General features: G+C 44.6%; 1 protein-coding gene across 1 annotated transcript in view; it reads left to right on the top strand.

The window, feature by feature from the left end:
* The first annotated feature begins 1,116 nt into the window (after nucleotides 1-1,116).
* Nucleotides 1,117-25,262, top strand: part of TNR (tenascin R) — a 425,227-nt gene continuing 401,081 nt past the window's right edge. The window contains 1 exon segment of the mRNA NM_001261001.1: nucleotides 1,117-1,478. The gene's annotated coding sequence lies outside the window, so the exon portion shown is untranslated.

Below are 25,262 nucleotides of genomic sequence, written 5' to 3'. Positions count from 1 at the left end.
GTAAGGGCTTATAACAGTGCCTAGCACCTGTTATAAACACTCTATTGTTATTTGCCAGGGGTGAATCAAATATAAGAAGAGTGTTTGGATATGATTACCTTTAAACTCCCTGCCGATCCTGAGGTTCTATGTCTCTATATCATTCCAATCCCTCAGCATTCCATTCAGTAGGGAGGGGGCAGCATTATCCACATTTTACAAACAGTAAAATTGAGCCATAGAGAAGCAAAATGTCCAGTAAGCAAGTGGAAGACTGAAACTAGGACTCAGGTTTTTAGATGTAAGTATTAGGACTCTTTCCGGGAGGCTGTGTGCCTGTACATTTAAAAGCGAATGTTAGATATCCCTTATGAGCCTGTGAGCAGTGACCCCTTGATGTTCCTTCTCTGCCAAGGTTCTCCATAAATGTGCATCAAGGTCACTTCTGTCTCTACCTCTGAGATGATCTCAGGCCATATCTTTTCGGATAGTTTTCTTGCTAGCTTTAAAAAAAGCTATATTGTAGAATTGGATGAAGGGCCAGCTGCCTGTATTCTCTGCCTCTTTAGGCATTCCCATGCCTAGGTCGTGCTACGTATATACATACTTCACTTGGCTGCAGACCCTGACTTTTTGGAGGGTTTCTTCTGCTGAGCGAGGACCTCAAACCACTTGAGAACTCCACAACTGACCTTATTCCAAAACATTCTATCCCAACCACTCGCCCATCCCATTCCACCCTGGATTTCTCCTACAATCATGGGCAAAGGATCTGCAAAAGCTTCCATCCTTCCCCTTTCTCTTCCTCTCTGGGTTGGTCAGAGGGAATCCTCTGTCTTCTTCAGGACCCTGGCTATGCAGAGGCAGCCCCAAGAGTTGGGTGCGGGGAGTATTCCTGAGCCTGAATCTGGACTGTTTAAGAGGATTTAGGATGCTTTTCTTTTCTGTCCACTAGGGGGCTGCTTGTAGGGGGATGGAAAAAACGGAGGCTTAAAAAAAATCATGCTGCTGAAATTTCAGCAAGAGGGGAAAAGAGAGAGCGCGTGAGAGAGAGAGAGAGAGAGAGAGAGAGAGAGAGAGAGAGAGAGAGAGACAGCAAAGCAGTCCCAGGCTTCCTCCTCTCTTTCACGTCAGAGGCAGGAACCGACTGTGCTAAGGCTGTTGGCTCAACACGCAGAGGAGACAGGGGCAGACCCAGGGAGAGTGAGAGAAGGGGGTCCTCTCTGACCCAAGGAATTACCACTAGTGGAGTGAAGCCACCTGACTTTTTGATCTTATTTTGGTTACCTCCTCATTCTCCTTCCACCCGTAGCCCTGACAGCTTGGGTTTCATTTCTTTCGTGAAGCCTTGTCTCTTCCTCCTAGAAAAGGAGGAACGGAAGAGAAGGGAAAGAGGTGGGCTCTCTAGGTGAGCGCATCAGCTGGCTTCAACCTGAGCAGACAAGAATTTTCTTCCCAGGAAGCTCCTCTCGCTCCCCGGCCGCCCACCCCCAGCCTGGGTAAGTCCGGAGCACTCGCTCCTTTGATTTTCTCGCTAACGTGATTTCAGCACCAAGGAGAGCTATGAGATGCATTTTGGTTCCTGGGTGTCTGTGTGTTCCTGCAAGGCATTTGGCACTAAGGTTACATCTATTTCTCTGCTGCCAGTAGAGTCGGGTACTGCGTAGGGAAAAGAAAGGCGCAAAACTATGCTTACCGAATTAAAGGGGGATGTGGGCTCTGGCCTTGCGGGTGTGTGTTTGTGTGTGTGTGTATGTGTGTGTGTACTGTTGCATAAGACAGGTGAGGTCTGAGCTAAATTGTCGGTGGTTTCTGCGTGTCTCCATGTAGGGCTGTTCTTTTTGTCTGTAGATAAGCGAGAGGGTTTGGGGAATTAGTCGTGCACCTTCTTTAACTCTCTCCCGACAAGCCATCCATGGTGGGAAAGAGTTGCAAAGGAAGCCTGGGGGGTTGGGAGTGGAGGTAGAGCTAAAAGTTATGCACCTCTGAAAGAGCTTTAAAGAGGTGGTTTGTAAAATGTCAGTTTCCTAGGATTCTCTGGGCTCTTGCTGTGTAGAGAGAGCAACCTGACCTTTTACTTTCTCTCCTGGTGTGAACCCATGGCAAGTGGGCAGGTGCAACAGGTGAAGCTCAGGCTGGGGCGGCTTTGGGGGGCTGAGGTCCCTTCTGACTTTATGGTTGTAGGAAAGTGCTAGTGTCTTGAGCTTTGCAGAGATTGGCTGATGTGGGTTATATTATATTTGCAAGGAGGCAGGAGGTACCCTCCACTTTTCTGTCATCCTTGGCTATGGGTGGTTGGAAAGAGGACAAAATCTGTTCTGCCCTGTTTTCTGGGGCATCTGGTAGTGAAAAACAACTAAGAAGAAAGGTTTGTCTCTATATGTCTAGGGCAAGCAGAAACAAACTTAGACTTGTCCCAGACTCAGGAGGGCTTCAAGAGGTACTCTGTTCTCCTTCAGCACTGAGAGGCTCTGCAAACAGTAGCTCATTATTACTTCATTCTTCACTGCTACTACTTTTTTGCAAGGTATTACTCTATCTCTCCTGCTTTCTGCCTCTCTGAAGTATGTTCAGTCAATTTCCTGCATCTGCTTTGGTATTGTCTTGGAGACAGTATATGCCTGCCCCTGCCCCATTCAGTCCTGGCCACGCCTACCTGGTTGAGTCATTCAACAAGTGGTGCTGAGGATTTCCTTCAATCATTCAAGTCTCCGTGGAGCCAGCATCCTACAGGGAACTTGAAAGAGATGTGGCTTGTTGTAGGAGCAAGTTTTCCCTTGATTTGACCCCTAACTATTTATGGTTCTGGTCACTTTCTTCAAGTGTGTTGAGACAGGGGAGATACATATGCAGGGTGGGGTGGTTTCACTCTTTCCAACCCCAAATGAACCCTAGAATGGTGATTCTTTGTCTTATTTTTAATTCAGCACCATGAGCCCCTTCTCCAAGATGAAGAAAATGCTCTCCACCTCTGGCTGGGAGCCTTCTGGGTGAGAGACATAGTTCTGAGTGAAATGGCACCACTTTTCTTTTTTTACTATGCTTGGCATTGGATCCAGAAATCTTAGCATCTCCCTAGAATGGCAGGAAGTAGAATGCATCCAGGAAGAGAGTGAAGTCAGAGGTTGTAAGGGTAGGGAAGAAAGACTGAAATAGATAAATGCAGAGCATCAGAAACCAACACTGACTCATTCAATATTTTAACACTCCAAACCCTCCAGTCCTTGAAATCTTCTGGTTTGAACAAGTGAGTGGATGGATTTCTGCATGGCACATCCATAAGGATTTTTTTAAAATTATGCCCTTGCAGTGGACCCTGTCCAAAACCACTGTTTATTACTGAAGTCACCATACTTAGTGGTCGTTATCTTATTAATGCTCTTAAATTCTCTGAAAAAAAAAAGTGCTCAGTGACATTATTGGAACCATTTTATGAATGGAGAGACAGATGCTTAAAGTGGGAGGCCAGAGGATAGCAAAAGCGGAAATAGAACTTCTAACCTGCTAATATTCCCTCACCTAGGAAATGCAGTAATGCTCATGTGCAGGAGAGAAGGAATGAATTGCTCCCCAATGGATAGACTTGCAGCCAGAGCCTTTTAGGGAACTCAGTGTGGAGCAATGGCCTCTCTCTGGTGAAGAATGAGAATCAGTCAGAAGTCTCAAGGTGCTGCTGGCCTTTACTTCTCAGCTAATAAGATGGCCAAGAGTCAGGTAAAGAGCTCTCTGGGCTTACTGCAAAGAGACAACCCTGGGCTGGTGGCATCTAGGCTGAACTGATGTCATGCACCTGATTGCCACATCACCATGCCCCAGAGGTCCCAGCTGAAGCCACCCTATCTGGGGCATGTTGCCATAGATGTCTTGGCTTTGGGTGTTGGGTGACTGTTCTCTCTATGAACCTTTTCTGGGACCACCTTCACTGAGTCCTCTGTGGCTCTGAATGTGGCAAGGATGACTAAGGAGCAGGAGAGAACTGGGCTCTGACCACGTATAGAACCACTAGAAGAGGAGTGGGAAAGTGGATGCAAACTCACTTTACATATAATGCCACTTCTGCAGCATTCCTGGCTGTCACATCTGGCCAGCAATCTGGAGACAAAGTAAGTTCTCATGCCCAACCCCACTTCACTGTGCAGGGGAGACTGCTGGGCTGCCCCCCAGGACTGGGGAGATGAGGAGTGGTGGGGAAAGATGGAAGGAGGAGGTCAGCTGCTCTGCCCTATTCTCCATGGCTATAGGTTGCCATCTTTTACCTGGAAAGGGCCGCTATTACTTTTTTTGTTGTTGAAAAAATGATGTGTAATTTGTATATAATAAAATGCGCTGATCTTAAGTATTCAGATTAAGTTTTGACAATTGTGTACACTTGAGTACCCCAAAAAAGATGCACAAAAGTTCTCTGTGCTTCTTTCCAATTTTTCCCTCTCCCAACCCCATCACTTTCTGACTTCTATCAACATACCTTACGCTGCTACATTTTGCAGTGGAAATGTATTGCTGAATGTATTACTTAATAGATGTGGTATGTAAACCCTAGACTTTCCAGAGAACACCTCAGAGTTCTGAGGCTATTGTTACTGGGTAAGTAGCAAAGATGTGGGAGGGGTACATTCTGCACCCCAGCCTTAAGGTCATGGTGTTAGAAAGCCAAGTGGTCATTTCAACCGTTTATAGAAACCAACAATCAAATGTGAATAGAAACTGTAGAAGCTCCTGCAGGCAACTGCCTCAGAGCTGACCTGAGTTATTTGATGGAGTTCATAGAGATGATTTTGAAATTTTTATTAAAAACTTAGAATTCAATATTCCAAGTTGGTGGCTGGTCATGAATCTTCCCATCTGGGCTCCGGGAGAGTGAGCTGAGGAAAGAGTATCTATGTGAGCTTAGTAAAGAAAGAAAGAGGAGAGTTCATTGTGATAGAGCTTATGCCATGAAATTCATCCCTATCCACAAAGGTCATGGTGGAGGAGGGTGCTGTTTCTGTTTATTTAAGAGTAAATTTAGAACCAGAAGCCACTTACAGAAACTCATGTACCAACATAGCTCTATCCAGGGATGTCTCCATTCACCCTGCTCCCATCCCTGGGTTATGGGCTGGATAAGGTATTACTCTTCTGCATTTTACCATTAAGAACTAATGGAGTTATCAGAAGGTTTAGTAACTTTGGTGAATGTGTGTTTGTGTGTGTGTGCATGTGTGGTATCAGCACACGTGTACAAACATATATAACCAGTTTGGACACGTTGCCTGTCCAATTCTATTCTACTCTGTCCCTCATTTAAGGGCCACTGGATAAAGATGGGGAATTTTGTGCACCATTTGTACATAGGGTCTTCCACAAGGAAATCAGAGTTTCTGGATTAGAATCTTTAGTAGAGCTTAAAATGTGTCCAGGTAGGTCACAGACCTGTTTACATGTTCAGAGGGTGCTCATGTCCTCTGCCTCCCTCCATTTGGAGACCTTACTATAGCACCTTCTTCCAGGGTTTTGCCCCTTTCTGGGGTCACCTGCCTTTGAGAATGCACTCAATGCATCCAGCCAGCTCTTTTAGGGGAAGGCTCCTGAATCATCTCTGCCAGCTGGGATCCCACAGAGTAAAGTGTTGGTTGCTAAACCACCATGTCATGGAAAGTTAGAAGACAGCCAAAGTGAGGACTCCCTAATATGGAAATACAAAGTTGAATGATATCCACAAGCCAATTCCAGTAGATGATTTGGCAGAAGTGCAGAGATACACTTTTGCCTCATTTTGATTATGGGCTATGCTAATAAAGATGAGATTTCCTACCTACTAGAGTTTCATCTTCTTAAGAGACAGTCCAGTGGGGAAGGTGGAATTGGAATGAGGTTGTTCAAAAACTATTTCCGATCACATGTAAGAACCACTGTATCTTTGCCTTGGAAACACGACTTTGAATTACAACTGTATTGGTAAATTTTGAACACATCAAGCTAATAATATGCCAGTTGGCAAAGGGAATTCAAGCAACCTTGTTTTTGTTTTCTCTTTCCCTCCTTTTTAAAAATATAGTTCAGTGACACTAAGTACATTTACATTGTATGCAACCATCATCACCATCATCCATTTTCAGAACTTTCTCATTTTTCCAAATGGAAACTCTGTACACATTAAATGCTAATTCTCCATTTCCTCCCCCACCCAGCCCTTGGCAACTTCTACTTCCTATCTCTATGAACCTGACTATCCTAGGTACTACATGTAAGTGAAATCATACACTATTTGTCCTTTTGTAGCCAGTTCATTTTATTTAGCATAATGTCCTCAAGGTTCATCCATGTTATAGCATGTCAGAACTTCCTTCCTTTTTATAACTAAATAATATTCGACTGTATGTATGTACCACATTTTGTTTATTCATCCATCCATCAATGGATGCTTGCATTGTTTCCTATTCCCCTCCTTTAATTCTTGCCAATTGCCTCTGCTTTACTCTCCAATCAAGTAAGAAAAGGAAACTTTCTTGTTATGACACTCCCATGAGTTAAAATTGTTCCCTTTTGCTATGAAGTTCAAGAAGGTGGCTTCTTGGAGGCAAATGGAGGAGGATACATTGGGCTGGTGCACATGAATGAATTGGATTTATCTTCTATATTCAGATTCTCATTGCTAATCAGTACAACAGCCAAAGTTTAAGTGAGCATGGAGGCTAAACTCTCATCTATTCTCCCCGCTCAAGTGCCCCAATCTTATCCCAGAGAGGTACTAGCAGGCAGGAAGAAGTGCAGCCCTCGCCCTTGGGGAGCATGTCTCTGGGTTATGTATTACAAGGTGAGACTTCAAAATGGGGGAAGGAGTTCTGGGGTCAGGGACAAATGATCCAACAGACCCATTACAGTTTATTGAAGGGTTCCAGCCTGGTCTCCTAGGGACCCCTATCCTACAGCAGGGTACTGTCAAGGGCACCCCAACTTGGCTTCTATAATAACGTCTCATGCTCTGGCTATAAATGACTCAATAAAGGTTTATTACCAGGACCCAGGAGGAAGTTGTGATTACTTAAATCTGGATGTGTCCTCCTCAAACCACATGGTATGAGGAAAGACAAAGGGGGAAGCCTGGAACATTGGTCCTAGGACATTATCAACCCAAGATGGCTAACATTAGCAATATCTCTGGGCTGGAATTTGGTCTTTGACCCTAGTCCACCTAAAAATTCACATTCCTGGGCCCTGGCAGCTTGAGTCTTTCTATGGCTTAATGATAAGGCTAGCCAACACTTACTGGGTGCTTACTATAAATTTTGGCCAAGTGTTTGGCACAGAGAATGCCCTTAATAAATGTTTTCTGTCTTTACTATTAATGAACATTTTAAATACTTTACATCATTTAGTGAGTAAAACTTTATGATATATACTATTGTCCCCATTTTACAGGTGAGAAAACTGAGGCATAGTGATGCTAAATGACTTTCTTCTGGGTTGAACAGAACCAATAGAAAATCAGAAAGTTTTTATAAAACCAAGCTCTTGAGGGGTTCAGAGAGGCTAACGTCCATGCCCAAGGCCACACAGCTAGTAGGTGGCAGGGCTGGTTTTTGATCAAATCTGTTTGGAACAGAGCCTACTTTGTTGTTGTTGTTGTTATTTTTGTTTTTGTTTTGTTTTGTTTTTGAGACAGGATCTCACTCTGTCACCCAGGCTGGAGTGCAGTGGTGTGATCATGGCTCACTGTAGCCTCTACCTCCTGGACTCAAGCCATCCTCCCACCTCAGCCCCCTGAGGAGCTGGGACTACAGGCATGCACCTACATGCCCAGCTAATTTTTTGATTTTTTTTTTTTGTAGAGATGGGGATCTTTATATATTGCCCAGGCTGGTCTTGAATTCCTGGCTTTAAGTGATCCTCCCACCTTGGCCTCCCTCCCAAAGTGCTGGGATTATAAGCAGAAGCCACTGCACCTGGACAGAGCCTAAGTTCTTCCACTCTCTCTGCTGGTTGTATCTTAGTCATCCCTCCCCTGCTCTGGGCCACATGTACACAGAGCCCATGGGGCAAAGGCATCAAGAAGCAAGACCTGGGAGTTATTAACAGGAAACTGAACTTCGAATTCCTACGAGTCTCCTCCTTCCCTCATCCCCAAAAGCCTATAGAGATAATCACGTCTTCTTTAAGTTGCTTTTATGAGAATTAAATAGGGCATGAGTACAAAGTCCCTGGTACAGTGTCTGGCATGGAACATGTCCTCTAGCCCAGATTGTGCCACCTGCTATTTAATATGGCCTGGGGACTGGGTGTGGCTCGGGGTACTTGGTATTTCAACAAGGTAGCAATTATCTGGGCTGACCTGGATTTTATATGCTCCTCAAGTGCTAATGGGTTGGGTTGGCCCTTGTTTTACATCACCTTGATTTTAGAAGCATATGTTGGCTATTTTTTCTCCTACTCTTTTAGCACCAAGAGCCAATCTGATATTTTTAAATACCTGAAAGGTCCCTCTTCCCAATTAATTACATTGAAATTGTACTAGACTGAAATTAATTTGAGCCTTAAGGAGGGTTTCTGAGCCCTATTCTGCAGTCAGCCAGACATCATGAACATTTGAGTTTCCTTTTTTCTACCTTCCCCTCCCTCCAGGTTCTTCTGCCATTATGAATTTTATTTATGAAACATTTTTCCTTCCTTTATAATTATGTTTTCCATAAGAAGAACATCTAACAGCCACCTCCTGGCTGGGCTAGAGTAATTGTTTGAATTTTTTGATGGTGTGCAATTTCAAAGGTTTGAGTTTATATAGATTACTTTGAATTTATCTCCACAAGTACATCGGGAGAGAAGCTGCTGCCTGCTTCATGAAGTATTGTAAGGCCTGTAGTCATGAGCACTGGCATTTGTGTGGATAGTCTGTCTATCTAAATGGATTTCTGTCAAACATATACCATAATAAACCAGATTTTGCCAGCTTGTCCTGTGTAAGTACCTCCTGATGTTCCCTGTGAATTTATCAATACCAAGGTCAGCTGTGGTGCCTGGGCCCAGGGACAGGTGTGGAGAGAAGATCAGCTGACAGTCACAGTGCCCTCTCTCCCTCCTCACACTGGTCAGCTGTGAGCCAGGGGTGACAGGGCACAGGCAGACAGAGGAGAGGGCAGTGCCAGGGCTGGAGAGCTCATGTCTGTCCAGGTGCTGGGAGGAGAGATGGCCAGCTGGGCAAATGGACAGGGCCCTGAACACCAGATGAGAGCCCCGCAAGTGGCTATGTTGAAAAGGGCAGAGGCCAGAGCTGCCTATAAAGGGACTGTCTCCTCACGGTGACCCAGTCCGTGCCACAGAGAGATGGAACTTATAAAGCAAGCCATAAAGCCTCCCATTCAAAGCCGTATATATTTATAGAGATATAAATGAAGTTTAATGCCAGTGAAACTCACTATAAAAGCAAAAGACTTCATCTGTATCTATACTTCAGGTGCAGATCAATGCAGGGCTTCCTGCCTTTCTGCAAACGAGAGCTGTCTGTGAGCACGTGTGCCCACTCGCTCACACGCAGCCCAGCTGCCTTGCTCTGGAGCCAGCCATGGGATAGGAGGGACAGAGGTCTTTTGAGCATCTGCAAGTGAGGCGCCCAGCAACGATGCGCTCCCCTTTCCTGCAAGGGCTGTTTAAAAACAGGAAGAAGAAAGAGAAAAAGGGAAAAGCACTGCCAAAACCAAGCTGCTTCAAACAGTCAGGAGCCTGGCTTTAAATAAAACAATTTGAGGCAGGTAGGCTTTTCATCTACCTTGGAAGCTGCCAGGTTTCTGCTCCTCAGACCTCCAGATGGGATGTGACTGCAAAGCCCACCTGACCAGTTCCACCGTCTAAGTGTCTCCACTGACCTTGCATCCCCTGCTGCCCATGCTCACCAGGCAGAAACACTCAATGAAACTCTGACCAACAAGAGTTTGAATCTTGACTCTGCCACTTACTAGCTATGGGGAAATCCATTGACTTCTCTGAGCCCAGTTTCCTCACCCATGAAATGGGGTAAATAGCTCCTACCTCTCAGAATTGCTGTGTCTCTTAAATGAGATGTCATTTTCTAGAAAAAGACGTATAACAGCCCTTAGCACATAGAGATTCTTCAATTAATAGAGTACTCACTTTGTGGGAATTCCAGACAGGAAGTGTATATTTCAAGGCTGGAGATCAGGGGCACAAGATTGCCCTCATATATGTCAACATATGTTGACATATCTTCTCCCCATGGAGTGGAGGAGGCCCTATTTGGCCTGAGGTTGGCTGCAGGAATGAGACATTGCATTCTTGAGATAGGCAGTGGCCTTGAGCCCTCTTCCCTTCTCATGCTGTCCCCAGCTCTCCCTGGCTGCAAGGCCTCTGAGCTCAAGGGAAGGTTGGCTGACCAAATAAGATAGCTCTTATCTCCATGAAGTTGCCCTTGGTGGGGCCTGGCTATGTCCTCATTACTGACTCCCTCACAAGGCAAGAAGCAGCAGTGTAGCCCACCGGGGCGTGGTTTCCCTGGGAAGTGTGTCTTGGCTAACTAGGGATGCCCTTCTGTACTGGACCCTTGAGAGGTGAGCAAATCATGCCAAGGGCTCGAATTTCGTTGTGGGCCACCCTTCATCCAGGAGCGGGGCCAGGTGAGATGTTCTTGAGGGGAGGAAAGCATGCTGTTGATCTGCACCCTGATCTGTTCCAAGTGGGGTGTGGGGAGGAGACCACTATCAGTCAATCTCTCATTAAAAATGGTCTGAGGCACTGTGCCTGAGTTATGAAAATGCAAGGCAAGAGTGTGCCATGCCCTCCCCTCTACCCCTACCCCTTCATTTGTGTTTTATCAGCTTAATTTAGTGAGAATGAGAAACACAGGCAGCCATTCTTGGAGACTGGGAGGGAAAGGGACGAAAGTCCCGAGAGGGCCTGGGGTGACTTCTCCTGCCATGTCTTCACTCTAACCCAACAGAACCCTCCCAAGCAGCATCCTTCTTTGTGACTGAAGGCCCAGGAGATGGTGAGAAGTGCAGAGACCTGTCTCTCTCTCTGCACTCACCCTGTTCCACTGTTTTCACTATTTCCTGTGGGCCTCTGGCAACCACACCTGACATTCACTAACTCTGTGACAGTGGGAAATCTGGGAGGGGACCCAGCTCCCAATACTTGAAATGTTTTGACCTTTTCATTTTAAGTTCTTAAGGTCAAATATTGCTAAAGAGATTATTTTCCAGTGGCAAAAGCCTACAAGGGAGGAAAAATAGCATTTTTACTTCTAATGTTTTGCATCTCACTCCAGAGCCAGGCTCAGCAACTGGCCTGACCAGGACCTGCCAGTGATGAAGGAGGAACTGTGGCAAATGGTTACCTGAGCTCTGATTTGGGGATGTTTAGGCTTTCCTGGGTTCAGAAATCACCAGCTGGGTCCCCAAATAGCTCCACCTCTATTTTCAGTAGCAAAATAATCGCTAACATCTACATGACAAAAACTATTTTCAGGCAATGATCTAAGTATTTCATGTATAGAAACTAACTAATCTCAACAATCTCTTTTGGAATGAGGTGCTATTGTTACCCCCATTTTACAGGTGGGGGAACCAAGACACAAAGTTTACAAAACCTGCCTGAAGACATGTGACAAACGGCAGAGCCAGAATTTGAACCCAGGGATTCTGTGCACTTAATGACTATGCTGTCTCTGAGCATCACACAGAAACCTTCCAGGTTCCCCATTGCCAGAGAGTGACACAAGGAGCTGGACAATTACAGTCCTTACAAGCTTGGTCTGAACCGCAAAGGTCAGGTGGAAAGTAAGACCAGAGCAGTCACTATTTCTCTATGGGGCTTGGTTCTGCCAGTCCTACACCTCTTCCTTGGGGAGTCATTCTGTTTTTTTAACAAGGCCTTATCTAACTCTCACAAGATAAGAAAAGAATACAGGTCCAAAGTAAGTGAGTTTTCTTAAATGGGTTTTCCTTCATCCAATCTCACAAGGTAGTGTCAATTCTCATCTATCCACAAAAGCCTCATTCACTTTGTGGCTTATTCACTTTGGAGATTATCTGGGCCAAAGTTGTAACTACTCATCCACTTGTGGGCCACTTCTTTTAACTCTGATCTGCCATCACGAAAAATGAAATTCCTAAAATGGATTCTGAAATGATTGGTCCAGCTGGGCAGGAATATGGATGGCAGATACAGCCAAGCCCAATTTGTTCCTGTGGAGGTTTCTTGTTCAGCTGCGAGACCATAAATTGAGCACTAATGGTAGCCAGAGCCTCCAGAAGATTCAAGGGGAGGCAGGGGGTGCTGGTGAGGGTATGGGGCAATGCAGGGGCAGCCCAGGCACATCCCTGCTCTGGAGTCAGAGATGGAGATGACAGCAGGGTATCAGCAGAAGAAGCAGGTGGGATGTTCAGCACTTTATAGCCACTCACAGCATGCCAGACACAGCAGCAAACCATGCCAAGAGGCAGACTCATACCAGAGGAGATGCACTGGGGTCCCGGCAGGCCTGAGAACCCCAGTGCAGGCTGGGTTAGAAGCAAGAGTTTAGTTCTTGCATCAGGTGCTGAGCGGAGACAGTTGGCAGGGGGGTGCATCACAACTCTGGGTAAGGTGATTCAGGGCTGAGAACCCATGCCAGGCTTGGAACAGCTACCCACAGGCAGCAGGACACAGAGTAAGCATGAGTTCTGGAGTCAGTGAACGTGAACCAGAATCTTGGCTCTGCCTGCTGTCCCCCCTTAATGAAATCATTGAGCCTCTCTGAGCCTTCGTTTTCTAGTCTCTAACATGGGAATAATAATTACTGTCCATAATTCTGTGAAAATTGAATAAGGCAACATATATAGGACTCTGGGCACTTAATTGGTACTCTGAAAATGTTTATTCCCCCAGTAGAAATAATAATTTCCTGCATTTTGTTTGTGTTTTATACTTTTCATAGTCATATGCTATATTTGATCTGCACAACCATTGGTGAAGGTAAGCAAAATGACTGTTATTAGTTACTTCCAATTTATACATGGGAGAATTACTATAGAGTTTCAGTGACTTGCCCAAGATAGCACAGGGCAATAAGTGACAGAATTGAGATCGCAACCACACTAACCCACACCTGTCAGTTGAAACATTTATGGTTCCCTTTGTTGTCCTGTAATTGGGCTGGTCATTGAAATCACAAAGGTCAAGAAGACCCGCTGTTCCGATGGCCAGAAGACAGAACCAGCTCCATGGGCTCTGCAGTATCTCTGTGGATACTGGGCAGGGCCTGGGGTGTCCTTTAGAGACTTTGGCACCAGGTCTTTCAAGTCCTCTTATTTCTACAATGTGTTCTGAGGTAGCTTCCTTAGTAGCTTAGTGCTGAGTGCTATAGAGACCAAGCTTCCTTTAAGTCATATATCGTTGGCTTTCTGCCCCCAGACAGACATCTTAGGAGCCTGAGTCACGGAACATGGCCACTGCAAAGGAAGCATCTTCCACCTCATTCCTCCACTAACCGCAGAAGACAAAGGCTGTGTGTGTAGCAGGTCAGTAGCCTCAAATGTTAGCTCCACAGAGAAGCCCACTGTAGTACTCTTATCTAAAATAACTCTCCTTGTCACCACTCTCCCACTTTACTTTTGTTTATCACATTTATCACCAGCCAACATAGTATGTATGTATGTTATTTCTTCCTTATTGTCCATTCCCTCTCAACAGAATATAAACCTGGTGAGAATAAAGACACTATCTGTCTTACTCACAGTTGCATTCCCAGCCTGGAATTCTGTTGGCGTTCAGTAAATATTGGTTGAGTGAATGAACAAATGGATTTTCATCCAGTGTTCTCTATTTCAACAAGCTGTTATTAAAGATCTACTCTGTGCCAGTAATTTCATTAAAGGCTGAAAACCGTGGCTTCACTAAAGGTGAAGTTCAGTGACAGATGGCTCCCTGTCTTTGAGGGTCTTCCAATCTGGTTGGAGTAAAGGGGGAGTCACAAAGATAACTTCCTAGCATTGTGCTAATGTCTAGGAACCAGCTGTGTCAAGTAGGAGTGGGGTCAAGGGAAGGGTGACTCATCCTGCTCAGGGTATCTTATTAAGTTCCACGAAGGAGATGACAGGTGGGTTGCATATTAAGGGTGCGTAGGACTTTGCCAACCCAGAAGGGGCACTCCAGGTAGAAAGAACAGCATATGCAAAGGCTCAGAGTCCTAGAAAAAGCATATTGGAAGGTAACCAAGAAACGTGATGTGGCCGGAACAGAGAAGCACTGGGCCTTGGTGCAGGTGGTAGTGAGAATGGTGAGATGATACTGAAAAAGGAGATTGGAATTTGTTTTTCTCTACAGGATACTAATGGGGAGAATTACCAACTGCTCAGAGTACCTTAGGCATGAGATCTTAAGCTATGTTGTAAGATGCAAGTTTGTTGCCTCTTTCATCAGAGAATTACAGGAGCAACTTAACTAAATTTTATTCATGATTGAGATGCTCTTTTATATTAGTCACACCTTTTACTGCAAGATCTCCAAGTCCAAGAGTGATGGAGGGACTTGGGATGAATAGATGGGACCCACATAGCTGCCAGATTCCTCATCTTCGGTAGAATGCTGGGGGATGCCATGCTGTTCTCGTTGTAACAACCTAAGGCCAGTTCCCAGCCACCCACACTGATTCATTCATTCTAGATACTTTCATAAAAATGACACCACTCAGATTGGTAATATAGAGATTAAAAGCAAGATTGTTTAGTGAGAATGAGAGAGACAGAAATAAATGAATGAAATAACAGAAAGGGAGGGAGGGAGGAAAAGACTAGGTATGGTGGCTTATGCCTGTAATCCCAGTGCTTTGGGAGGTTGAGGCAGGGGATTGCTTGAGGCCAGGAGTTTGATGGTGCAGTGAGCTATGATCTCACCACTGCACTCTGGCCTGGAGACAGAGCAAGACCCTGTCTTGAAAGGAGGACAGAGACAGACTGAGAGAAAGAGAGACCTTAGACCAGAAACTTGAATGCTCATTCTGTTTGCCCTAACTGTGGCTTATTTAAGAAAATTGTCCATTCTGCTTACTAAATCCCTTCTCTTCTGGAAAGAGGATGTGGTTGGGAGGCTCCCATGCCAGGGGCTCCACTCCAGGAAAATGCTTCCCTATTGATTTTTGTGTCAGCAATTCAAATGGGAGTATTTATACTGCGGCTGAGCACCTAATAAAAATTTAAATTATTGTTTAAAAAAAAAAAAAGTAAGGAAGGAAAAACTCATCAAGGAACGACCTGCTAAGGAGAATAAAAAATAGCCACACATAGGAGATGAGGACCTCAGGAAAGGAACTGGAACACTAGGGTTGTGAGGTTCACCAAGATGTGTCTCAGGCCCTTGCGCTTCTCCTCTTGAATGCTTCTCCCTCTGATCCAAACACTTCTCCCAGGCTTCATCACTCATTAGCTCAGGAGCCTGGGTAAATAACAGGCATTTCTCTCTTACCTCTTCTGTTCCTTGAGTAGGAGGAAACAATGGAATCTCAAATATCACTTATGCAAAGCTTTTGGAAAGAGCATAACACATAGTAGGTACTCAACAAATATTGATTTCCCTACCTCCTTTCCCCTGTGTAGGATCCCATATTCAGTTGCTTCCTCAAAGGCCATGCCCTATAGCCTATTAAAACCTGATTGCAGCCAGCTGCTGTCCTACTTGAAAGGCCCTGAGCCGCTAAATCACACCTATGTATAAATGATCGATAATGAATTAATAGGTTAGTGGTAGCACTTATGGAAGGCAGAAGGCAAGAACCAAAGGAAGCTTTAATGGCAGAATGTTAGAAACCAGTTACAGGCCTCTGTAGTGAGAATTTGGGTGATGAGGCTTCAACAGAGTTCCTTAAATCATGCCTGCTAGGAAACCACCTCTCTCATCACCTGTAAGGACAGATGGTACACAGGGTCAGAAGAGCAGAGATCAGGACCCTCAAACTTTAGTGTTGGCATCAGAGGGCTCACCTACTCCCTGACCATATCCTTGACTTGACAGTGTCATTAACTGTACCGTCTCCAAAGTCTTGACTTCAGGCCTCCTGACAGCTTGTTTTTTCCTTCTGGCTCCAGTATTCCAACTCCAGCAATTATACAGTTGCAGCCTCTGACCTTGCCTCTTTTTAGCCATCCATAGCCTCACCCTGGCCTCACCTTACTAGGCTTAGAGTCCACCATCCACTGTTACCACTGATCTCCTGCAGAAAACTCTCTGGATTTATTTTCTTGTACTCATCTGGCAAAACTCCAACCTGGTTAAACCCAATTTCTGGTCTATCCACACTTATGTCTGGACAACTATACATTGCCAGAGAAAAATAGATAGTTGTGCTGACTGTTGTCACTTAACAATAATGACCATAATTCCCAAATGAATACTAGAAATAGTCTGGCAATCTCACTATATTTTCCTAGTAAGTTACCTTTCCTGCCTCCACAATTTTATTTCTCCTTTCTCAAGAGATGGCTGCCCTCCCTTTTTAATCTTCTCTCAGATGATGACCTTACCTTGTATTTTATAGACAGGCAGTCCCTCATCTCCCTGCCACTACTCCACACCTCTTGTTGTCCCTGTGCCCATCCTTTTGGCCTTCCCTTTTTATTCATGGGTGCCATGGCCCTGCTTCTTGCCAAGGCCAACCCTCCCCAAGTGCCCTAGACCACACCCTCTCATGCTTCCTAAACCTCTGTTCCTGCAATTATCACCACTTGAATCCTCAGTTTCTCCCTTACTACTTTGTTTTCCTGTAAGCATAGAAATGTGTTCTGATATCTCCTACCTTGAGAAAGTGAAACCCTCTCTTGACTCTACTGTCCTTGTAGTTTCCACCCTATTTCTCAGCTCCCATCTCTAGCAAAACTTACTGAAAACATCACTGTTTCCAATTCTCACTTCCAGTCTCTCTTCTCCCAAGCAGGCTTCCATCCTCACTACTCCAAAGAGACTGCTCTTGTCAAGGACTCCAGTGAACTTCATCTCATCAAATCTCCTGGTCATTTGTCTGTGTTAACTTGGTACTTGGCCTCTCAGCATTATTGGACAATTATTCCTCCTTACTTTTGGGAAAACGGGTCCATGATAATTACTGTGGATAAATGTGGATAAATTTGGGGTTTTAAACAAAGATCTCATGGATCCAAAGTTTTAGGCAATATGGACCTCCTAAAAAGATTCACAATTTTGTTTTACTCCATATGGACTATTAAGTAGACAACAGGGTCAAACAGCAAGGTCATACAGTCAGGAGAGTTCCCTTGTCATTGCTTAGGCAGTCCCCTTCTGAGAGCCTGGCTTCTTTCTCTGGAGCCATCAAGGAATAGGCAGGGAGAAAGGATCTTCCTTTCAGTCCAGTGTTGATCTGTGGCTTCTTCATGCCCTTGTTTCTGCTTGGCTGTCACTCCTTACATGCCACATTGGGGCTCATTCAAGCTGATTTCCCCAGCCCTGCCCACTTCCACCTCTGTTGATTTACCTATAATCAAGGGCTATTTGTCTATCAAATTTACTTCACTGAAAAACAGTCATTGCTTTGAAGGATTTCATAACATGCTATCAAATAAATTATTTTGAAAAAATAATATTTTAAAAATACTCAGCCTTTGTGATAATTTGTGATCACATTTTGTCTTTCAATTTTTCTTTTATATTTTATATCATTGGCCTGGATTTGGTCTTTAAAAGTCTGAACCTCAAATGCAGATATTGCTTAGGCATTTGCTGACCTACAACCAATGAAAAAGATGTTTGCTTACTCACAGAGTATATTCTGCTTTGCAGAGGTACTTTCTCTGACCACAGACAAGGAAGTAGTTTCATTCCTTGTGAAAACTCACTGAACAACACCCTCAGACCCTTATTTGACTACGGGCACCTTAGGAGATTGAGGAGGGATATTTGAGATGCAACTTTACTTTCATATTAAGGTTTAGGCCTAAACTGCAGAAAATCTATACAATCACAATTTTTAACTTAAAACATTAATCAGCAACAACCTGGACTTCCTCCTACATATCCAAAAATCCCACCAAATATATTGCTGCTTATCATTTCCTGGTCTTCTATAGCACTGCTGAATATAACATAGGGTAGATGCCTGTATCATCTGAGTAACAGATGGCGGGTGTTGGTATGGCCTTTTATTACTTATCTGTGTAATCTTTGAGATGTTCTTGAGGACTGGTACTTTAGCATACCCAATAGCACTAATGACTTTATATATTCTTCTGTTATCATATTTACTATCATTTAAGTAATCAATTTTCTGCTCCATTTATTTGTCTATTCTATGAAAGAAGTGCTGGAAACCTCAGAGTTGCTCCTAAACACTCTAAACCCTTTTTTTTTTTCTCATTGCATTTTTTATGAACTTGGCACCTCTAATGCTTCCTCCCATCACTCCACTTTCGTTTCCATGACACATTCTGAAGTACAGAAACACAAACACATTGTAGAGTCCTCAAGTAAGAGGCACCCCGGCTTCAGGAACTGTCCTAGGTGCTGAATATCCAGCAGTGACGAAGGTCTCTGAGCTCCTGAAACATTCATTGGCGGAGACGTGTAACACATCCATCGCCAAGTTCTACGGACTTTACCTTCTTAATATCTCTTACATCAGGACATTCCTCTCCATTTCTAACCCACTAGCGCCTTCGTCTTTCTCTTCTACTATTAAAACAAGTTCCTATCTTCCCCACATCCTCTCTTGCCTGTTATTTTTTCCCCTAAATTTTGATCCTTTATTTTCTTTAGAATAAATAGTTGCCATGACTGTTATTGATGAAGAAACAGATGTCACTGAATTATTGAGAGCTATGGTCATCGTGGATGTTAACATCTGGGATGTGTTTTGTGAACACTTGTGATTTTAGGTATAGAATTTAAGGTGGTGGAAGTTGTATCTGTTGAGACTCCTGATGTTGCCATTTTTGACAATGCTGTGGTTTTCATAGTGATGACTGTCATATTGCTTAAGACTGAGGAAACTCAAGTTTGTGATAATTCCACAGTGCTATGGGAAGGTTCACTTATATGGCTAGAAGGCACACGTTGGATATTCTAGTTCTAGAGATTGGGAAGTTCAAGATTAAAGCACCAGCAGATTCATGTTTGGATGAGAGGTTGCCTTCTGCATAGATGGTACCTCTTCATTGTGTCCTCACAGGGTGGAAAGGGGCCTGTTGCTTTTTCCCAATCTATTCTCTACCCTTTCATTGATGGTATCAGCAATATGTATATCTGATCATGTCACTCCCCTGCTTAAAACCTTCAAGCACTTCCCATTGATCTTAGGACATAGGCAAAAGTTCTTAACGAGGCTCTACATTATCCAGTCCCTGTTTCTCTCTCTAGCTTTGCTCCCTCTCACACCCTGAGCTGAAGCCATGCTTGGCTGTTTTCTGAGTTCCCCACACTCCCTAGTGTCTGTTCTCTATTCTTCCCCTTTTTCCTTCTTCCCCTCACCTCCAGGTCATTTCGCCACACCTTCCTGCCTCTGCCAAACTCATTTTTATCTGAAGATCTCAGCTGAGATGCCACTTCCTTCAGGAAGCCATCCCTGGCTCCCCAGACCAAGCCAGGTGCCACAGTTACATGTTCTCATAGAACCTTCTAAGTTTCTTTTATCATTTGAAAATTTTAAATTGTGAAATGTAACACATACATAGAAATAAACATAAAACATAAACATTAAATTTAATCAATAACAATAAATCAAATTCTCCATAACCACCCTTCAGGTCAAGGAATAGAACATCACTAAGACATCAAGAAGAACACCCCTGATATGGTTTGGATCTGTGTCCCCACCAAATCTCATGTTGAATTGTGATCCCCAGTGTTGTAGGTGGGCCCTGGTGGGAGGTGACTGGATGAGGGGAACAGATTTCTCATGAATGGTTTGGCACCATCCCCCTTGGTACTGTCATCATGATAGTGAGTGAGTTCTCACTAGACCTGATTGTTTAGAAGTATGTAGCACCTCTGCCTTCTCGCTGTCTTCCTCTTGCTGTGGCCATGTGAGGTACTGGCTCCCCCATTGCCATCCGCCATGACTGTAAGTTTCCTGAGACCTCCCCAGAAGGCAAGCAGATGCCAGCATCATGCTTCCTGTGCAGTCTGCAGAACTGTGAGCCAATTAAATCTGTTTTCTTTATAAATTACCCAGTCTCAGGTATTTCTTTATAGTAATGTGAGAACGATGATCACATTACTAATGAGAACGCTGATCACAAACCCTCACCTCCACTGGCAATAACTGCTTTCCTGACTTCATGGTAATAATTTCCTCACTTTTGGAGGGTTTAGAATTTATAAGCATAGAAATATATACAGTTTATATATCCAGTATCAATTTTCTCAAATTTGCTCAAAATATTTAAAACAAAAATATTATATCCTATATAAACATATAATTTACATATAAATTTGTCAGTTATTTCCTGTTAGGAGCCAAGAAAAATAAATTTATATATTTAATTATTGAGACAAAATTTCACTCTGTTGCCCAGGCTGGAGTGCAGTGGTGTGATCTTGGCCCACTGAAACCTCAGCCTCCTGTGTTCAAGTGATTCTCAGCCTCCTGAGTAGCTGAGATTATAGGCGTGAGCCACATGCTCAGCTAATTTTTAAAAAATTATTTTTAGTGGAGACGGGGTTTCATCATGTTGGCCAGGCTGGCCTCAAACTCCTGGCCTCAAGCGGTCCACTCGTCTCGGCCTCCCCAAGTGTTGGGATTACAGACATGAGCCACTATGCCTAGCAAAATAAATGTATCAGTTTAGAAATATATATGTATATATTCTAACCATATATATAAGACTACTTAACTAATAAGTTTCCCAGGAGACTGTAAGCTCCAAAAGAGCAAGGATAGAGTCTCTTTTGCTCACCTTTGTCTTTCCAGAGTCCTGCCCAGTCCCTGGTATATAGTGAATCCTCGATACATATTTGGAGATTGAGTGGAGATGACACCCAGGTAGACTCCAGGTAAGGGCTGAGCTCTTATGAGAGTCCTTATAAGGACCCCTTTTTAGAAGGGGGCTGCAAATTGGGCATTAGGGCATCCACTGTGTATAAGAAATATGTTTAGATGCCTCTGTCATGTTCCTCCCAAAAACCTTAAATAAGAAAGGTGATTAAGAAAGCTATGTGGGAAAATAATTCTGTCTATTGTGCATCTTTCTATGTATCTGTCTTTTTTTATCTATCCAATCATGTAATATTATACAAACGCACACCTATTAAAATATATCAGAGGCTGGGTGCAGTGGCTCATGCCTGTAATCCCAGCACTTTGGGAGGCCAAGGTGGGCAGGTCGTGAGGTCAGGAGCTTGAGACCAGCCTGGCCAATATGGTGAAACCCCATATCTGTTAAAAATACAAAAATTAACCCATCGTGGTGGCATGCGCCTGTAATCCCAGCTACTTGGGAGGCAGAGGCAGGAGGATCGCTTGAACCCGGGAGGCAGAAGTTGCAGTGAGCTGAGATCGAGCCACTGCACTCCAGCCTGGGTGACAGAGCAAAGCAAGACTCTGTTTTGGGGGTGGGAAAAAACACAACTATCTATCTATCTATCTATCTATCTATCTATCTATCTATCTATAGCCGGTACTACACACACACACACACACACACACACACACACACACACACACACACACACATATATATATATAGCCTGTACTAGTATATACAGATATATAGTACAGGCTATATATATATATATATAGTTGTGTATATATACACAGGCTATATATATGTGTGTGTGTATGTGTGTGTGTGTGTATATATATATATATAAAACAAAAATAGGCCAGGCACAGTGGCTCATGCCTGTAATTCCCCAGCACTTTGGGAGGCTGAGGCAGGCAAGTGGCTTGAGTTCAGGAGTTCAAGAACAGTGTGAGCAACGTGGTGAAACCCTGTCTTTACAAAAAACACAAAGATTAGCTGGGCATGGTCATGTGCACTGGTAATCTCAGCTACCTGGGAGGCTGACATGGGAGGATCGTTTGAACCTAGGAGGCAGAGGTTGCACTGAGCTGAGATGGTGCCACTGTACTCTAGTCTGGGCAACAGAGTGAGATCTTGTCTCAAAAAAATTAAAAAGACTGGAAAAATAGAGCATGGTAGAAGAATAGGGTGGGAAAAATGGCTACTGTCTCATAAGCAGGCATAAGTATTGGCGTCCACTCATGACCTACAGGAATAAACCCTTTGCCTGTCAGCAACTTGAACTAGAAGATGGTGAAGAAATAAACTGTGTCTCAGGGATTTGATTCATGAGGCAGAAAACCCCTGGCAGGATCATGGAAACACATGAATTATTCACAATTCAAACTGATAGGGGAAGGAGGAGGAGGGGAATGACCAGGAAAGAAACATCAAGGAAATGAAACCCTCCATGGCCAGGGAGGGCCCCGGAGGGTGGCAATGGGAACAGCCTCCCAAGGGGACCAGGCCAGAGTGGTGGAGGGAGGAAAGCCCACCGGTGACTTGGACAGGGGAACTGAGAACCCCTGGAGGGAGTGAGGGTGGTCTTGCCATCCTGGAATGGGTAAACTGAGGGAGTGTCCCTACATCTGAAAGTCAGTCACAGCTGGGGTAGCAGCCCAGCAGCTCATGATTGGGTTTAAAAATAAATTCTGATGCCAGGCTCACTGCTGTCCTGTGATTGCAAGAGAGGGGAAGCACATCCAACCGCAGAGGCAGGCTGGTCAGTGGGGCGGGGGAGGGCACTGATGGATCTGAGAATCGGGGGAGAGTGGATGCGCAGGACGAGAGCGGGTGTCACCCTCTAGGAGGGGTTACTCTTCACTCCAGTTGATTTGAGTGTCTGAACAGGGTTGGGGAGCTAGGGAGAAAAGACAAGGCTTGTTCCTCAACACAAAAGAGAGACTTAGGATTGTGCAGAAGAGAGAGGGAGCCCATGGTGAGTAGGAGAAAAAGGTGAAGGCAGGTTTCAGGAGCTGAGTAAGGCAGTGCAGAATGAAGAGAAGCTCACGGCATTGTCAGGAGCAGGATTCCAGCTAATGGGTTTCAAGAGACTCAGTTGGGAGGCAGCCGGGTGGAATGGGGGCGGATCAGTCTGGTTTAAAAACGTGGGTGGGGTGAACACAGCCAGTACACGTTTACTGCCCCACTAAGAGCAGAGCACAACTCGGCATGCCCACATATGTTTGTTGAGCACTTACTATGCGGCAGGCTGGGCATACAGAAAAAGGTCATCTCTCAAAGAGCTTACATTCTAACTCGAGGAAGTAGATAATAAGCATGTAAACAAATAATCAAATAAGATTATTTTAAATATCCAAAAGAGCTATAGAAACAATGAAATAGGGTGCTTTGTTAGAGACTCACAGTGTATGTGGGAAGTAGAGGCAGGGCTGCTTTAGCAAGGGCAGTCAGGAAGCGCCTGCCTGAGGAGGTAGTATTTAAGCTGAGCCCTGAATGATGAACAGAAGCCAGTCTTGTGCCCATCTGAACAAAACAGAAAGCAGAAAGCAGAATGCAGCTAAGCAATGAAGACAAACATGCATAAGACAAGGGTCCTATGCCCTCACCGTAGCTCTGCTTCCTCCATCTGAAAAATGAGAGGGTTGGGCAAGATGATTGCTAAGCCCTGCTCAGTGTGCTGTAAAATCTCAGAAAGTCTTCATGGAAAAGGTGGGACTTGAGCTGGATCTGGAAGAAAGATCCTTAGAGCGCTAGCGTGGTTATTTAAACCAGCACAAAAGCTATATAGTTTTCTAAAACCTTGAATGAGAGCAAAATGGGAATATCTGCTTCCTCCCGATTGAGGCGTAATCCTCCTTCCTCCACTGGGCAGGAAACTTCTGTCCTAAAAGGCAGCCATGCTCAAACTCTGTTGCCTCTGGAAGCCTTGTTGCACGTTAAAATCTATTGCTTCCTGCTCCCATTGCAGAATACCTCTATTTGACCACTTATCTCATTATGCCTTTTAAAATAGTTCATAAAGTTACCAACCTGTTTAAGCATCTACTTCCTTTACTTATGTGTAAACTCCTTGTTAAGCTCTGAGCCCAAGCACAGTTCCAGTCTTGGGGCAGGTGTCCCCATGGAAGTTAAAGGACCAAATGAGTTGTGGATATATTAGTCAGCTAAGGCTGCCATAATGAAACACAATAGCCTAGGAGGTTTAAATAACAGGAATTTGTTTTCCACAGTTCTAGAGACTAGATGTTCAAGATTAAGGTTCTAGCCAATGAGGTTCCTGGTGAGGGCTCATTTTCTGGCTTGCAGATGATCAACTTGTCAGTGTATCCTCACATGACAGGAAGAGAGAGAGAGCACAAGAGAGCAAGTGAGCTCTGGTCTCTCCCACTTCTTATAGGGATACTGATCCTATCTGATCAGAGCCCTACCCTTACGACCTCATTTAATCTTAATTACCTCCATAAGGACCTTATCTCCAAATTGTCACACTGGGGTTTAGGGCTGTAATGTGAGTTTTGGGGACACATCCTGTCTATGACAGTAAGTGAGGATATGAGTGAGTGAGACAGTGCTAGAAACAGTCCAGGTCTCCCTCTTTGGGCAGAAACGTGTTGCTCAGCAGGGCTGTCCTGGAAAGGCAGCAGGCAGTGCCCTGCCCAGCAGGCACCTGCCACTACAGGAACTGTTGTGGAAATGTGAAGATTTAGGAAGAAACATACTTGACTCCAACAGGGTCCCACACAGGGCAAGTAAGTGGAATCTGATCCTGGTCTGAGCACTGGTTTGAAGAATGGGGAGAGTATTAGGAGTGGGTTAAGAAAGGGACAGCAGGTGGGGAAATAAAGGAGAACTTGCTGTATCTCCCAGCGGGGTCTCTGCTACCATTGTGTCCCAGTCACAGCCTCTCTAATCAGGGATACTTGGGCTTGGCCATCTTTCCTGCAAGATTGCAGTCATTCTACTTGAGCAGCCAGGGGCTAGGCAAGAATAACAGCAAAATGAATGAATGTGTTTTTCAATGTTTACTTCATCCCAGGACAATTCTAAGTGCTTTATGTGTGCTAACTTACTGCATCCTCATACTGGTTGCCTCATTTTCATGAGAAAACTGAGGAAGATGAAGTACTTGCCTACATCCTCACAGCTGGTGATGGCAGCTGGGAACCTCAGCTCAAAACTCTGCAGTCAAGACTCTGACGGCTGCACAGGCTGCCTCAGGGCTGTGGCCTCTGCCACTGTGCATGCCTTCCAATGGGGTGCTGCAGTGTGTGGCTGGGGGAGGGGTGAGGACCTCTCTACTAAGCCACAGTAGCCCGAGCTTCTTAGATCATGCACCAACATCCCAACACA

Source organism: Macaca mulatta, chromosome 1 (assembly GCF_049350105.2).
Source record: "Macaca mulatta isolate MMU2019108-1 chromosome 1, T2T-MMU8v2.0, whole genome shotgun sequence".
Classification (NCBI taxonomy): Eukaryota; Metazoa; Chordata; class Mammalia; order Primates; family Cercopithecidae; genus Macaca; species Macaca mulatta.
Note: the sequence above shows the minus strand (reverse complement) of the source record. Positions and strands in the feature narration are given on the sequence as shown.